The 16,616-nt window shown below is 37.1% G+C and overlaps 2 long non-coding RNA genes across 19 annotated transcripts in view; one reads left to right on the top strand and one right to left on the bottom strand.

The window, feature by feature from the left end:
* LOC109499940 overlaps positions 1-16,616 on the bottom strand; it is a 224,522-nt gene that overhangs the window by 148,896 nt on the left and 59,010 nt on the right. The window lies entirely within an intron of this gene.
* The window catches only part of LOC111560548, an 86,764-nt gene that overhangs the window by 11,956 nt on the left and 58,192 nt on the right, over positions 1-16,616 (top strand). Inside the window, exon 2 of the long non-coding RNA XR_002742544.2 lies at positions 10,173-10,279. This is a non-coding gene — a long non-coding RNA (uncharacterized LOC111560548). The remainder of the gene's footprint in view (positions 1-10,172; positions 10,280-16,616) is intronic.

The following is a 16,616-nucleotide window of genomic DNA, read 5'->3' as shown; positions in this document are numbered from 1 at the left end:
CACCATTGACAGCTAGCGGAACTCCTACAACACATTATCAACCCAGATATCATCTTCTCTGAGAAGGTTTCCTTATATTTCCCATGAAGCAACACTCTTGGCTCTCTCTGCTTCTACAGCACTATTGGCATATTTTTATAATCTCAGGTATGTGTTTTCTTATCTGCCCTTGCTAGACTGTGAACACCTAGAGGTCATAGGCACTCTTTTATATATAATTTCTAGTGCAGGGACTGGAATATCCCAGCTGCTTTCTAAATATCTTTTTAAATTTACTTTACAAAAAATCAGGCAATCTTCTATTCACTCTCCTATTCATTTTCCTCACCTCAGGTTCTGTGTTACTAGTGCCTTTGGTCCCTACATGAAGAACTAGATTCGAATGACAAGATATATTAAAGAAATCTGTGTAGAATCTCAGAGCAAGGCAGGAATTGGTCAACATTTGTTTTTTATAAAAGACGGCGAAAAGATGATTTTATTAATGACCAAAAAAAAAAAAATTGTATTAACATAAATGAAGTTTCTCCTCCCCCATCTCATGTGAAAGAAACTGTCCCAAACATAATCCTACCACTATGAAAATATGAGAAGCATTACATGGAACCACATGCAGCTAACTCAATCCTAGTAATCCACAGCCCTCAACTGATGCATTACAGTATTTACGCTTGCTCTTGTTATTAGAACGGATGAGCACTGCCTCCTTAAAATGTATACACTGGTAATGTGGAAAACAAATTTGACACAGTCAGCAATTTTTAAAACTGCTCGACTCTAGTTGAAGAATGTTTTTAATCTGTGGGTATCCATAAATCAGAGCCTGATACTTTACAAAAAGGAAAACACTCAGGAAAAGCATATGTAGGAGAACACACTATGGAAGCTGAAAGTTTTAAGGGGCTACAAAGAACATTTTCACCACTTGGTTTCTAGTCATTCTATATTCAAAACAGAGCAGCGCATGAGTAGTAACTCATACTCTGCCAAGTATAGGCTTCACTTAGAATTCAAACAATGGTGAAATTTAATGAAATAAACAAGACCTCTAAATTCCCAAGGGCCAAGCCAATAGGCTACATTGTTAAAGTTCCCAGAGATTAAAGGGTCTCTCCTTTTTACTCACCGATGTGCTTTTTCCCCACTCTAAGCAAAATCATGTTATCTAACTCAGAGACTCTTGGCAAATAGGTGCTATATACACCCAAAGTGACAAAAATGGGTTTTGATCTCCTGATGCAACAGGCCAAGTGCAAGTGTGCTCTGGAAGCAAAGTGGTCCCAACTGTCAGAATCACCTGTACTGAAGTTGTAGAGGTGGAATAGACCCAGACAAATGGAAGCTTCTCTTTTCATAGAAACTCCTGATATAATTATACCCTAAATGATTAAAATCCTACAAAATCCTAGGAATCCACCTAAATCCTGTTAGAATAAATGAATTCAGGAGTTTTAGGACACAAAAGAAAACAAAGAAAAATCACTTGTATTTCTATACAATAACATTGAACGATCCCTCCCACCAAAAAATACAGAAAACAATCCCATTTAAAGTCACATCAGAAACATAAAATACCATAAATTTAGCCAAGAAAAAGTACTGCACTCCAAAAACTAGAAGACGTTAATGAAAAATAAATTGAAGAAGACACAAATAAACAGAAAAACAATCTGTGCTGATGGATCAGACGAGTTGATATTGTTTCTAATCTATACTCCCTAAATCCATGTACTGATTCAATGAAAACCCTATCAAAATTCTAATGCCACTTTTGCAGACATAGATACATATCCTTAAATTCATACAACCACAAAAGCCTTCGAAGTAGCCAAAGCAATCTTGAGAAGGGAATACAAAGCTAGAAGCACCACACACTTCCTGATTTCAAAATACATTATAAATCTATGGTGATAAAACAAGTATGATAATAGCATAAAAACGGACACAAAGGCCAAAAGAATCAAGAACCCAGAAATAAGCCTTCATTTATAGAGTCAACTTATATTTGACAACTGCGATTTTGGGAAAAATGGACAATCACATGCAAAAGACTAAAACTGGAACCCTATTTTTTACCACAACAGAAACAACAGAAAACCCTCAAAATGAATTAAAATCTTAAACAAGCTTGAAACTGTGAAACTCTTAGAAGAAAACATAGGGGGAAAGCTCCTTAAATTAGTATTAACAATGAGTTTTTGGATATGACATCAAAAACACAAGAAACAAAAACAAAAATAAATAAGGAGGACCACATAAAAAACAACTTAAGGAACGGGAGAAAACATGTGCAAATCATATATATGATAGAAGCTTCATATCTAAAATATACAAAGAACTTATAAAAATCAATAGTAAAAAAAAATAAAACAATCTCAATAAAAATGAGCAGATAACTTGAACAGACATTTTTCAAAGAAGATATCCAATGGTCAACAAATACATGCAAAGACGCACAACATCACTAATCATGCAATTGCAAATACAACAACAAGAATGCTATCTTTTTAAATGTTTATTTGTTTCTGAGAGAGAGAGAGAGAGAGAGAGAGAGAGAGAGAGCGAGCGAGCAGGGGAAGGTCAGAGACAGAGGGAAACACAGAACCTGAAGCAGGCTCCAGGCTCTTAGCTGTCACCACAGAGCCCTAATGGGGCCTGAGCTCATAAGCCAAGAAATCATGACCTGTGCCTAAGTTGGACACTTAACCCACTGAGCCACCCAGGAGCCCCAAGAATGGCTCTTCACAAAAGTGCAACAGATAAGAAATGTTGGCAAGAATGTGGAGAAAAGAAACCCCTATATATTGTTGATGGGAATGTAAACTGGTACAGTCACTATGGAAAACAACATGGAAGTTTCTCAAAAAATTAAAAGCAGAATTACCATAATATCCAGCAACCCCACCTTGGGGTATATATCCAAAGGAAGGAAAAGCATTATCTTAAAGATATAGTGCACTCCCACGTAATCCCATGCTTATTGCAGCATTATTAACAATTGCCAGGGCATGTAAACAACCTAAATGTCCATCAGTAGATGAACAGATAAAGAAAGTGGTGTGTGTGTGTGTGTGTGTGTGTGTGTGTGTGTGCGCGCGCGTGTGTGTGTATTCTAATATTCAGTCATTAAAAAAGAAGAAAATTTTCCCATTTATAACAACATGGATGGACTATTAGAACATTATAAGTCAGATAAAATAATTCAGATAAAAATAAATACTGGGTGATCTCACTTATGTGTGGAATCTAAAAAATATCAAACTTGGGGCACCTGGGTGGCTCAGTCGGTTGAGAGTCTGACTTCGGCTCAGGTCATGATCTCGCAGTTGATGAGTTTGAGCCCCGCGTCAGGCTCTGTGCTGACAGCTTGGAGCCTGGAGCCTGCTTTGGATTCTGTGTCTCCCTCTCTCTCTGCCCGTCCCTGTCACGTGCTCGCTCTCTTTCTCTCTCTCTCTCAAAAATAAACATTATTATTATTTTTTTTAACATCAAACTCAGGGAGGGTAAACTCATGGTTACTAGAGTTTGGGAAACAGAGGAAATGTGAAGATTTTGATCAAATGGTACAAACTTCCAGTTACAAGATAAATAAGTTCTAAGGATACAAGGTACAGCATATGGACAATTTAGAAAAATATTTTGGCAATTTCTTACAAAATGAAACATACTCTTACCATAAAATCTTTTGTGTGTGATTGAATTTAAAAGAAAAAAGTCTGGGGCGCCTGGGTGGCTCAGCTGGTTAAGTGTCTGACTTAGACTCAGGTCATGATCTCGTGGTTTGTGGGTTCGAGCCCCGTGTTGGGCTCTGTGCTGACAACTAGAAGCCTAGAGCCTGCTGTGGATTCTGTCTCCCTCTCTCTTTGACCCTTCCCCATTCAGGCGCGCTCTCTCTCTCTTTCTCTCTCTCTCTCTCTGTCTCTAAAATAAACAAACATTAAAAAAATAATGAAATGAATAAAAAGACTATTATTTACATTAAAAAAAATTTTTTTTAACGTTTATTTATTTTTGAGACCGAGAGAGACAGAGCATGAATGGGGGAGGGTCAGAGAGAAGGAGACACAGAATCTGAAACAGGCTCCAGGCTCCAAGCTGTCAGCACAGAGCCTGATGCGGGGCTTGAACTCACGGACTTCTAGATCATGACCTGAGCCGAAGTCAGCCCCTTAACCGACCGAGCCACCCAGGTGCCCTATATTATTTACATCTTAACAATGCACATTAAGATTGGGTTATTCCACAACAAAATAAGAATTTCTGTGTAATTCATCAGGGGAGAGAAATTTCTCTCTGTTCTAGAAGTCCTTTTTGAAAACTGGTAACCTGACTGAATGTTGCATAACAATGTTACTTTTTTTTTTTAATTTTTTTTAACATTTATTTATTTTTGAGACAGAGAGAGACAGAGCACGAACGGGGGAGGGTCAGAGAGAGAGAGAGGGAGACACAGAATCTGAAACAGGCTCCAGGCTCTGAGCTGTCGGCACAGAGCCCGAGGCAGGGCTCGAACCCACGGACCGCGAGATCATGACCTGAGCCGAAGTCGGACGCTCAACTGACTGAGCCACCCAGGCGCCCCTACAATGTTACTTTTAAATAGACTACTTTTGAAAGCAGAACCATTACAGATATAAATGTTATCTATTTGATATGTATTTGCAGACAGATTGATATTATTATAGTAATTACTCAGTTAATATTTTCAAGTAGTTAGTTGAATTTAACTGTTTCTGATAATAGTGGAATGCCTTTAGCAAATATACTTCCCAAGAAAAACAACTAGAAAACAGCTACCAAGGAAACTAGGATTTCAGACGTCAGAATTCAGGGAAAGAATAAAAGCTCACTGAAGTGAGCCTGGCATAGAAGTGAACTACACTCTTCCCTGAAGGCATGTTGCAAAATCCTAAACTACATAAGGCATAGAGGCCAGAAAACCAAGCAGGAAACATAAGCTAGAAGGATAAGAATGTGAGGTAAACTTTCATCAGCCTTGGAGGGTTGGATAACCCAAAGTTAAAACCTCAGGGCTACTAATCAACCAGGATCTCCAGGGCAATAATTCCAGAGAGAAAGAAAGTGCATTACAGTAAATACAATATATTGTGTTGCTGAGGCATTTACTGATTTATAAGCAGCTTTGTGGCCAAAAGGCTCGGAAGGTAAGCAGAATACTGACTAAGAACAGAACTTTGGGAAGTTTCACAGAGCAGGGTTAACAGAAATTAGAAATTAGAGCCTGCCAACAGAGAGAGACTTTGGCATACATCCCAGACTTCTACATAGGACTTTGGAAGCTGCACTTTAGGAATAAGAAGAGTCCTGAATACGGACCTAACCTAACAAAACACTCAAACCTACCTTTGCATAAATGTAATACCGAACTGAATCAAAGTAATTTGCCCCTACTTTAGCTACAAGTCAGAAAGCAATTACATTTCCTTTCTGGTAAGAGATAACATTTTCTTGTGTTTATAATGGTCTCTTAAAGTATCATAAAAAAATGTCTGGTATCCAATGGAAGATTACCAGTTATATCACGTTAAAAAAACAAATGGCTGAAAACCAAAGGGGAAAAAAAACAGAAAAAGATTCGAAGGTGACCCGGGTGTTAGTATCTTACACAGATGTCAAAATAACTGTGACCAATATATTCTTAAAAGATGAAAAGTTGAAATTTAACCAGAGAACTGAGTCTATTTTAAAACATTACATGGAAAAAAAAAAAAAACTAAAATATATTATACCTAAAATTAACACTTGTTCAATAGGAGCTAAGACAAAGTAGAAAAGAGGAAATGACAGGCAATATAAGTAAATAAAAAGTATTCAGGGGCACACTGAATTCAGTGGCTCAGTCAGTTAAGTATCTCAGGTCACAATCTCACAGTTTGTGAGTTTGAGCTCCATCCTGGGCTCGTACTGAATTCCTGCTTGGAATTCTCTTTCCCTCTCTGTCCCTCCTCTGTGCACTCGCTTGCTCTCTTTCTCTCTCTCAAAATAAATAAGCATTTTAAAAATTATTCAGATTTATACATGGACAGCTATAAATGAGGGAAAGTATATAATGTAGGTAGAAATGTGGGATAAAAATGTTTTTAATTAATTAATTATTTAATTAATTAAGGAGAGAGAGAGAGAGAGACAGAGAGAGAGAGAGAGAGAGAGAGAATGCTGAGGAGGGGCAGACAGAGAGGGAGGGTGAGAAAGAGAGAATCCCAAGCAGTCTCCACACCCCAGCACAGAGCCCGACACAGAGCTCAAACTCATGAACTATGAGATCATGACCTGTGCAAAAATCAAGAATCAGACACTCAATTGACTAAGCCACCCAGGCATCCTGATAATAAAAATGTTTAACTGGAAATCTGGGGAGAGAGGAAGAAATATTTGGAGATAATGATTAACATTTTTTTAATGATTAAAAAATGGAAGGCACATACATAAATCTCCCTAGAAACAAAGGAGGATAAATGTAAAGAAAACCACACCCAGGCACAACACAATAAAACCTTTAAAAATCAAATATCAAGAGAGAATCTTAAAAACAGCCAGAAAAACTTCTACTGACAAAGAAGCAACAATAAGACTGACAGTTCTTTTTCAACAGAAACAATGGAAACCAGAAGACAGTTAAAGCACGCTTTTAAAATGTTAAGGGAAAATAAATGTCAACCTAGAATTCTGTAGTATTCCTCAAAATTAGTGAAACAAAGATGTTTGTAGGTAAAAAAAAAAATAGAATATGTGACTAACAGAGCAATACTAAAAAAATAATTAAAGGAAAATTTATAGGCAGCAAGAAAAGAATTTCAGATAAAATTAAAAAAAAAACTGCAGGAAGTAATAAACATGAATTAGAAAGCATAACCTTGGGAATGCAAGCTGGTGCAGCCACTCTGGAAAATAATAAGGTGGTTCCTCAAAAAAGCTAAAAATAGAACTACCTTACGACCCAGCAATTGCACTACTAGGCATTTATCCACGGGATACAGGTGTGCTGTTTCGAAGGGACACATGCACCCCCATATGTATAGCAGCACTATCAACGATAGCCAAAGTACGGGAAGAGCCCAAATGTCCATCGATGGATGAATGGATAAAGAAGATGTGGTACATAAATACAATGGAGTATTACTCAGCAATCAAAAAGAATGAAATCTTGCCATTTGCAACTACATGGATGGAACTGGAGGGTATGATGCTAAGTGAAATTAATCAGTCAGAGAAAGACAAAAATCCTATGACTTCACTCATATGAGGACTTTAAGAAACAAAACAGATGAACATAAGGGAAGGGAAACAAAAATAATATAAAAACAGGGAGGGGGACAAAACAGAAGAGTCTCATAAATATGGAGAACCGAGGGTTACAGGAGGGGAGGTGGGAGGGAGGATGGGCTAAATGGGTAAGGGGCACTAAGGAATCTACTCCTGAAATCACTGTTGCACTATATACTAATGTGGATGTAAATTTTAAAAAATAAAAAAATTAAAAAAAAAAAAGCATATCCTTATCTAAAATGATGGGGGCGCCTGGGTGACTCAAATGGTTAAGCATCTGACTTGATTTTGGCTCAGGTCACGATCTCATAGTTGTGAGATAGAGCCCCATGCTGGGCATCATGCTGGCAAGGAGCCTGCTTAAGATTCTCTGTCTCTCTTGCTCTGCACCTCCCCCATATGCATGTGAGCTCTCTGTCTCTCTGAATGAATGAATTAATTAATGAATGATGATAATGGGGATACTGGTTTGGGGAGTTTAAAATGGAGAATTACAATAATCCATGTCAACAAGTGCAAAAGATAGTGTGTTAAAAGGACACAGAATGGTATATTACACAAGTGGTAAAAGTACAAAGTTATGTCAGATTTATTAAACCAAGAATTCATATTATAAACTCCTGGGTAATCACAACAGAGGAGTAGAAGAATATTTACTTAAAAAGCTAATAAAGGGCAATGGTGAACACCAACAACTCAAACTCTGTACTGACAAAGAAAGAGAAAAAGAACACAGAGCATTAAGGCATACAGGGGGGAACTGTAAGATGACAGGCTTAAACCCAAATATAAGAGAATTTTATTCATTAAAGTCTAAAGATTTCCAGTTACTTGGCAGTCCCTGCTAATGCTGAAAACAAAATATTATATGAACTGGTAATTACACTCAGAGTCATAGAGCCCACAGAAATGGATGCGTCCTCACGTCAAACGACATGCACAAGAAGCTATATAACAGCATTATTTGTAAGAGCTGAAAACTGGAAACAATCCAAATATCCATCAACAGTGAAAGAAATAGACTGTATGACACAATTTATCCAATGAATTACTATACAGCCAATGAAATGAACAAACCACTGTCAGAAGAATCACACAGCTGAATTTTGTAAAATTCTATGTAAAAAAAAAAAAAAGACATTAAAGAGTATATAATGCATGATCACATTTAGTTCAAAAACAGTCAAAACTAATATACGGTATTTAAAAGCAGTCTGAGGAGGATGGAGAGGCGTTAAGTGGAAAAGGTACCAGAGATTTTCTAGCGTGCTGTGAATGTTCTCTTTTTCCATCTGGGTAATGGTCATGTGGGATCCCTTTATGAAATCCATTTGAGCCATATATGTATGATTTGTGTTGTTTTCTGAATGATGTCATACTTGAACAAACAAATTCATTTTTAATGTGAATAGGTAATAAGAGGCTCTTGATATAAAATAAATTTTAATATGCAGGATTTAGCAGTTAATTAAAATAAATTTAACATTTAGACCCACATGTGAACTTTTTTTTAAATTTTGTTTTTAATGTTTATTTTTGAGAGAAACAGAAAGAGAACAAGCAGGGAAGAGGCAGAGACAGAGACACAGAATCTGTAGCAGACTCCAGGCTCCAAGCTAACAGCACAGAGCCTGATGCGGGGCTTGAACTCACAAACTGCGAGATCATGACCTGAGCCAAATTGGACGCTTAACCGACTGAGCCACCCAGGCTTCCCAGACCCATATGTGAACTTATTTCTAAGATATTATTTTCTTGGGGTGCCTGGGTGGCTCGGTTGGTTGAGCGTCTGGCTTCAGCTCAGATCATGATCTCATGGTTTGTGAGTTCAAGCCCTGCATCGGACTCTGTGCTGACAGCTCAGATCCTGGAGCCTGTCTTGGATTCTGTGTCTCCCTTTCTCTCTGCTCCTCCCCTGCTCGTGCTCTGTCTGTCTCTCTCTCTCTCTCTCTCTCTCTCTCAAAAATAAATAAACATTAAAAACATTTATTATTTTCTTGCTTGTCATCAACACAATAAAAATATTAGCAAAGTCTAGTTTTCCAGTATGGATGTTCTCCTGCAAAAGGGATTGGGAAATAACTTTATTTTCATCTACTCCTTTGGCGAATACTTTCTCTTCCATGTGAAACTTTAGGGACCTTAATGAATACAAAAAATGTAAATGAAATAGTAACACTCCAGTTTATGTGACATAGGCATGAGAGAAAAAATGTGCTTCCAGGTTAATTTTCCATTCCAGACTATTTTCCTATCTTTTCAAGCATCTCCTCCAAGGATGATATATCATGTCTAGGAAATTATAACCAAAATGCTGAGCAAATTTCATGTTAGTTGTTCTCGACTTAGAAAATCGTACCAGAGGTATCCAAAAATTATAAAATTCAAAATTTATTTTCTATATTTTAAATAAACTTTACTAGGACAAATCTATCATGTCTTCCTGCCAATAATATTTGAGAATAAGAAACAAAGCAAAAAATATGGGGGAAGAGCTCACATGTCAAAAGAACAATTGAGAGCCTTCTTCATGAACTGCTTGGTTACATTTCATCTCAGACTTTGGGGGCTGGTGTACATTTAAGTTCAACACTAGGGCTTGGACGACTACTTGATGGCAGTCTGCAAGGCCTCTTGAGATGGATCAGAAGATGCCAGGCTGCACTTCCAATGCACCATCTTTCACAGCAGATATTAAGTCCACGACAACCTAGGGAAACATTAAGACACTAGCTCCAGAGTTGGTACAGAGAAAAGGGGCATGCTCCATCTTTTAATAATATCCTCTCCAAGGCTCAAGGTCAGCTTTTAACACTTGCTGAGTATTAAACTGCAGCTACATCTGCTACCAAATCCCCAAAATTATATGATGCATCTCTTTATAGAGAAAAAGTGCTGGCGATTTGTAGAAGACATGTGCTACCGGAAACCTGAAATCTATTTGAAATTGACTGGAAACTACTGCCACCTGATCCCTGAGATCTGGAAACAGGTATTTATGAGAACCTGAGGGTTCCTTTAGAAAAGAGGTTCTGTTATACGCAGAAAAGCATATGTTCTCACATCCTACACTTCTACCCTACCATATTTTTTACATTTCATACAGAGAGTTACGATCTAATTTTCAGTAAATCAACTGCACCACATTGGTTGAGGACCCCATTCTTTACTGCCTTCCTGTTGTTGTGTCATTCAAGGAGCTCACAACTTTGTGGAAGTTATAAGAGAGTACAAGGATTGAAACACTGTAATATCAATATAGTACAATCAATCTAGAACCAAATGCCAGACAATATGCACCAAGGAAATCTTGGTTAGGGTGAATTCTAGGCAGGATAAAGAACATACCTGAAGACAGAAATAAAAACAAAACAAATCAAAACAAAATCAGTTGTAATTAGAGATAGTGATAGAAGAAGTTATATGCTTGGGAAAGAAGTTGTAAAATGTAAAGAAAGCATTAAGATGCAAGTAATGGTACAATAAGCTAGGATGCCAGAATGAGCATTATGGACTCACTTATTCGGACAAATCCAGCAAAGTGGTAAAAAGAGTAAAAAGGAATGAAAGGAGCCCAAAATGGATGAGACAGCTAAAATATCTGTGGAGTTGACTCCAACATGTGGTCTTGAATACCATTTCTAAGTATTAAGGGGGCACCTGGGTGGCTCAGTCAGTTAAGTGTCCCAGGTCAGCTCAGGTCATGATCTCCCAGTTTGTGAGTTCAAACCCCACATGGGGCTCTGTACTGACAGCTCAGAGCCAGGAGCCTACTTCAGATTCTGTCTCTCTCTCTCTCTCTCTGCCCCTATACCACCCATGCTCTGTCTCTCAAAAATAAACAAACATTGGGGCACCTGGGTGGCTCAGTCGGTTAAGCATCTGACTTCGGCTCAGGTCATGGTCTCACGGTCCATGAGTTCGAGCCCCGCATGGGGCTCTGTGCTGACAGCTTGGAGCCTGGAGCCTGCTTCAGATTCTTCCCCGCTCGTGCTCTGTCTCTGTCTCAAAAATAAACATTAAAAAAAATTAAAAAATAAACATAAAAAAAAGTATAAATGAGTGTTCAGCCAATCTTTTATAGTGCTCTTTACTTGACAGAGTTGAAAGACTATACCACAGGAATTAAGATACCTGGGTTTTAATATGATCCAATAATTCCACTACTGGATATTTACCCAAAGAAAACAAAAACACCAATTTAAAGCAGCACTGTTTACAATATTACAATATTTACATTATTCCAGTAGCTAAGATATGGAAGAAATCCAAATATCCATCATTACACACACACACATACATACACAATGCAGTATTAAGCAGCCCCCAAAAAGGTTAAAATCTTGCCATTTGTGACAACATGGATGGACCCAAATGGTCTAATGCTAAGTGTAAACAGAGCAAACCAAATATCATATAATCTCACTCACATATGGAATCTAAAAAATACAAATGAATAAACAAAAAGCAGGATGAGACTCATAAATACAGAGAACAAATTGACGGTTGTCAGATGGGAGAGGTGTGGGGGGAATGGACACATGCGTAAAGGGTAGTGGGAGCTACAGGATTCTACTTATGGAAGGAATAAGTAATGGGAATAAAAGGCACAGCATAGGGCATATATTCAGTGGTATTATGATAGCATTGTATGGTGACAGATTGGTAGTGACACTCATGGTCAACAGAGCATAACATACAGAAAAGTTGTATGTTGTACACCTGAAACTAATGTAACATTGTGGGTCAACTATACTCCAAAAAATTAAAAAATATGTAATATGCACATAAATTATATTATTTCTAATGTATATTCTGATACAATTGCTAAATATTGAAAAAAAAAAAGTTGATAAAGTAAACAAAAAAACCCGACTTTTGTCCCTGGAGGAATACAGTTTGGGTTGCTGGCCAAATCTGTGCTCATGAATGGCATTTCTGAGACCCTAAATAAACACTTTTGGGGAGAGATGCCTGGGTGGCTCATTTGGTTAAGCATCAGACTTGGGCTCAGGTCATGGTCTCACAGTTTGTGAGTTCGAGCCCACGTCAGGCTCTGTACTGACAGCTCAGAGCCTGGAGCCTGCTTCTGATTCGGTATCTCCCTCGCTCTCCTCCCCTGCTCATGCTTTGTCTCTCTGCCTCTCTCTCTCTCTCTCTGTCTCTCAAAAATAAATAAACATTAAAAATATTTAAGAAAAAAAGTTACCTGGATTTTAAACTTTGGTCTGTCAGTAACCGGTTCTGTCACCTCAGAAAAGTCCATCTTGGTGGCTCACAATTTCTCCACAGATAAAATAGGAGATTGGGGTATTCAGATTCATTTACGCATAAATAAACTAAACTAAAATAAAATATTTACCATTGAATTATGTTTTCAGAATCACCAGGGATTTGCAATTTGTGCTTTTCTGGTTTTGGTATTCAGAGCGATAATGATCCCTTGTTTTTCTTTATAATCAGAGACTTAAGGATGCTTGCTGCTTTCAACCTCGACTTTTAAATACTTCACTTCATAGATGTTAATAAATACTTATTTCTTTCAAAACACATTATTTTGTCCTGATCACTCTGCCGGTTGTGTTTTATTCTAGATTTCATTGGGTAGAATAACTTTAAATTTTTACTATCGGCATTAACATTCAATCATGAGTTATCATTAAACTCGTGATATTATACCAGTAAATCCATTTAACGCATAAATGCATTTACAAAAGACACACTTAGCATGGATTATACTGGCACTCTACAATTAGGATCCATTCTCTTCTAGAAAATTATAACTATGAGAATAGTGCATGAAGTTGGAAAAAGAATTTAAATTATGGTTTTTAATTTTAAAATCACAGATATGCATACACACACGTATATCTCAAAGATATTTTTTGCTACTCCACATCTGGTAGTAATCTGAGTCACAACTTCCTCTTGCTTGAGTTTGGCACTAACTGCTTTCTTAAAATGTTAAGCATAAGCTCTATGAATAGGTTCCAAAGTCAAACACCAAATCCAGTTAGATAAATTAACTAAAGGGTAAACAGATTACAGAGATTAAAGCCAATCTCATGGCATTCAGTTAATTATAATAAAAATAAAAAATCATATATTTTATAAATACTGATTTTTTTAGAAGAAAACAATAATAAACAGCCATAAATCTGGTTCAGGTTTTCCTGAAATATCAGGAATAACTAAATATTTCATTTTTTCCAAAAACATAAATATGCAGTCCGTCTAATGATATATCACAACATTGGTGTTTCTTCTGTTACATGTAAGTTGATAGAATTTTTAAGTCTCCTTCTTTGAAACATGCAAAGTTACATCAAGCTGAACATACATTTCACTTGTACTAACTGAACTCTAGGTAAGAAATGAGTGAGGAAAAAATATCAATTTTAATGGTTAAAACAACTTTTCACTAGTTGCATAAGCTTAGGCATGAGACAGGAGGCAGAATTTGCTAATTCTCAGGGCATCTGGGTGGCTCAGTAGGTTAAGCGTCTGACTTTAGCTCAGGTCACAATCTCACAGCTCATGAGTTCGAGTCCCACACTGGGCTCTGTGCTGACAGCTTGGAGCCTGGACCCTGCTTCAGATTCAGATTTCTCAGGTGACTCTTCATCCCACTGTGCATCTCGACATGAATATCTCACTGGTTTTAACATAACAGTTTAATCTCAGCGGATCAAAGTACAACATGTACAACAGGTTTACAACATGTCCCCATACAGTAGCCAAATGACTTCAACATATTTTTGACCAAAAAAAAACCAAAACACCAATCTGTCCCCACGGTAAAGACATTACAGGCTTTGTTGGAGTTATTAAAAGTCCTTATACCTCTAACATACTGCTCGCCCAAGGAATTTTCAATGGTAAACCTGCCAACACGCTACTTTGTTTTTGTCTATCAGACTCATTTTAGAATAAAATTTGTTCTATTGTGTAACTCTACTAGAAGGTGTTCTTCAGTTAGACATCCACGTATTTGTATTGACACTTTATATAGCAATGTAAGCACACACTGCTATGTTGATTTCCCTCCCCCACCCCATGCTGTGGTGCAGTCCCACAAAACCAAAATAATCTTTTTGCGGACTTTGTAGACAATACATGCAGATGTGAAGACACAAATTCTCCAAAGTATGGGTATCAGACTTTCTACTCCACTCAGCTGGAGGAACACAAAATGTAGAACAGATTCTCAAGCCAAGACCAGATTGCATGCAAGTTCCCAGACTGTGCATGACACAGGACACCTCACACACACAGAGAATTAAAGCACTTTTCTACCTCCTGCATTTAGTCCTCTGAGAGGCTTCTAATTTTTTATTTAATATTTATTTATTTTTGAAAGACAGACAGAGTGGGAGCAAGGGGGGGGGGGTGGGGCAAGAGAGAGAGACACAGAATCAGACCAGGCTCCAGGCTCTGAGATATCAGTACAGAGCTTGACGTGGGTCTCAAACTCACAAACTGTGAGATCATGACCTGAGCCGACGTTGGATGGATAACCGACTGAGCCACCCAGGGAGCCTCTCTGGGAGGCTTCTAGGAAACCACCAGATCCTGCTGGGCATTGGGGAGCTCTGATGAACAAAATTTCTGACACATCATGTGGTTTGGAGAGAATAGATTCTACACTTCTATCTGTAAGAGAGACCTAACACTCACCCCTCCTCTAGCCTTTGCTTCTATTAACTATTTGAAAATTAACCAGTTGGAAATCAAGACTCTTGTAAATAAGTCATGAGTTAAAGGGAAAATCAAAACAAATTGCACATCACTTGAAGTTAATACAAATGTATTTTCTTTAAAACATAAGAACACTTTGTTCTATGTATCTATTAAGAACTTTGAAATTACTCAGCAATTACAGGAAATGGGTACCTCTGGAGACAAGCTTCTAGAACAGAGTTCAAAAGCGAGGATTTTTATAGTCCTGAATCTGGAACATTCTAACCCCTCTTGAACTTTAAAAGAATTCTGGAACAAAGTTTCTCTCTAGAGAAGCAGCTGATCAAAAGAGCTTTGGATTTAGGCATACCAGGACAGCTGATGGAAAAGACAAAGTGTACTACAGAAGCAATTAGGTCTATGCATAATGAATGGTGATCTCCAATCAAGACAAGAAAAATAAATTCTACATGAAAATATACAGCATATCATATTTTATAATATGCATATCATATATCACAATGTATACATTTTACATTAATATTTTACTATTAATATGGCTGAAACATTAACATGTGAGATAATATTTAAATAGAGTCATCTCACATTTAGCTAAGTTGAAGCCATAAAAAACCTAGGGCTTTACACATAATTTTTTACCTTGCCAACACAATATTTTGGTTGAGGGAGAAGGGTATAACATTTTTTATTTAGCAATATGTTTCTGGATCTTTTTTAACTTTTAAGTAATGAGATATGTGAAATGTGGGCCTGCATTTGTATTACTATAGCAGGTCTTACAAATATGAATGGTGGGCCTGTTTTTCTTATGCTATTTTTCAATCAAAATCTATTCAGTGAAAGAAAAAAAAATACGTGTGTTTTTGTAACACTCACAGGTCATATTTTAACTGAAGAACATTTCTTAACCATCAACTCTATTTATTACCAGAACAGAACTCAGGATATAAAGCCAGTAACAGACACAAGAAAGGAGAAAGCAGAAATCAGTACTTGGTCTTTATTTTTACTTAAATTACTATCTTTAGAGGTTGTTCATTTTGATGGGCTTTCTCCTATACTTGTGAATGCAGGAGGGATAAATTTAAAGACTTATTTCTTCAAAAGAAAATTTATATGAATGAAACCCAGTATTGGCAAATGGGCTTTACTCAATACAGATTTCTAAAAGGAGATATTAATGTTATCTCATTTCTAAAATGAGATATTAATGTTATATTAATGTATTACTCATAAAAGCAATTTCAATTCTACAAATAGTTTTTAAAGGAGTAGTTATGATAATTGCAGGGTGACTGTACTTTAACCATAATATTGATAAGTATTTAGTAAGCTGAAGGCACACTAAAAACTTCACACTATTCCCTATGAAAAAGTGTGTTGTAGGAACCCCACATAAAGTCATAGAAATAGTCATCCTCTTTGAAATCAGAACAGGTCCATATGCCGGAAGCACAATGCCCCAGTCATACAGATTACAGCTTGCTTGCTTTCCTTTCTTTCTTTTTTTTCTTTTATTTTCTTCTTTCCTTCTTTCTTTCTTTCCTTCTTCCTCCCTTTCTGCCTTCCTTCCTTCCTTTTTCACTTTTCTTTTCTTTTATTCTTTTATTTTAAAGAGAGAACACATG

The sequence above is a fragment of the Felis catus genome, chromosome A1 (genome assembly GCF_018350175.1).
Source record: "Felis catus isolate Fca126 chromosome A1, F.catus_Fca126_mat1.0, whole genome shotgun sequence".
NCBI classification, from domain to species: Eukaryota; Metazoa; Chordata; class Mammalia; order Carnivora; family Felidae; genus Felis; species Felis catus.
This window is presented reverse-complemented; position numbering and strand designations above follow the sequence as displayed.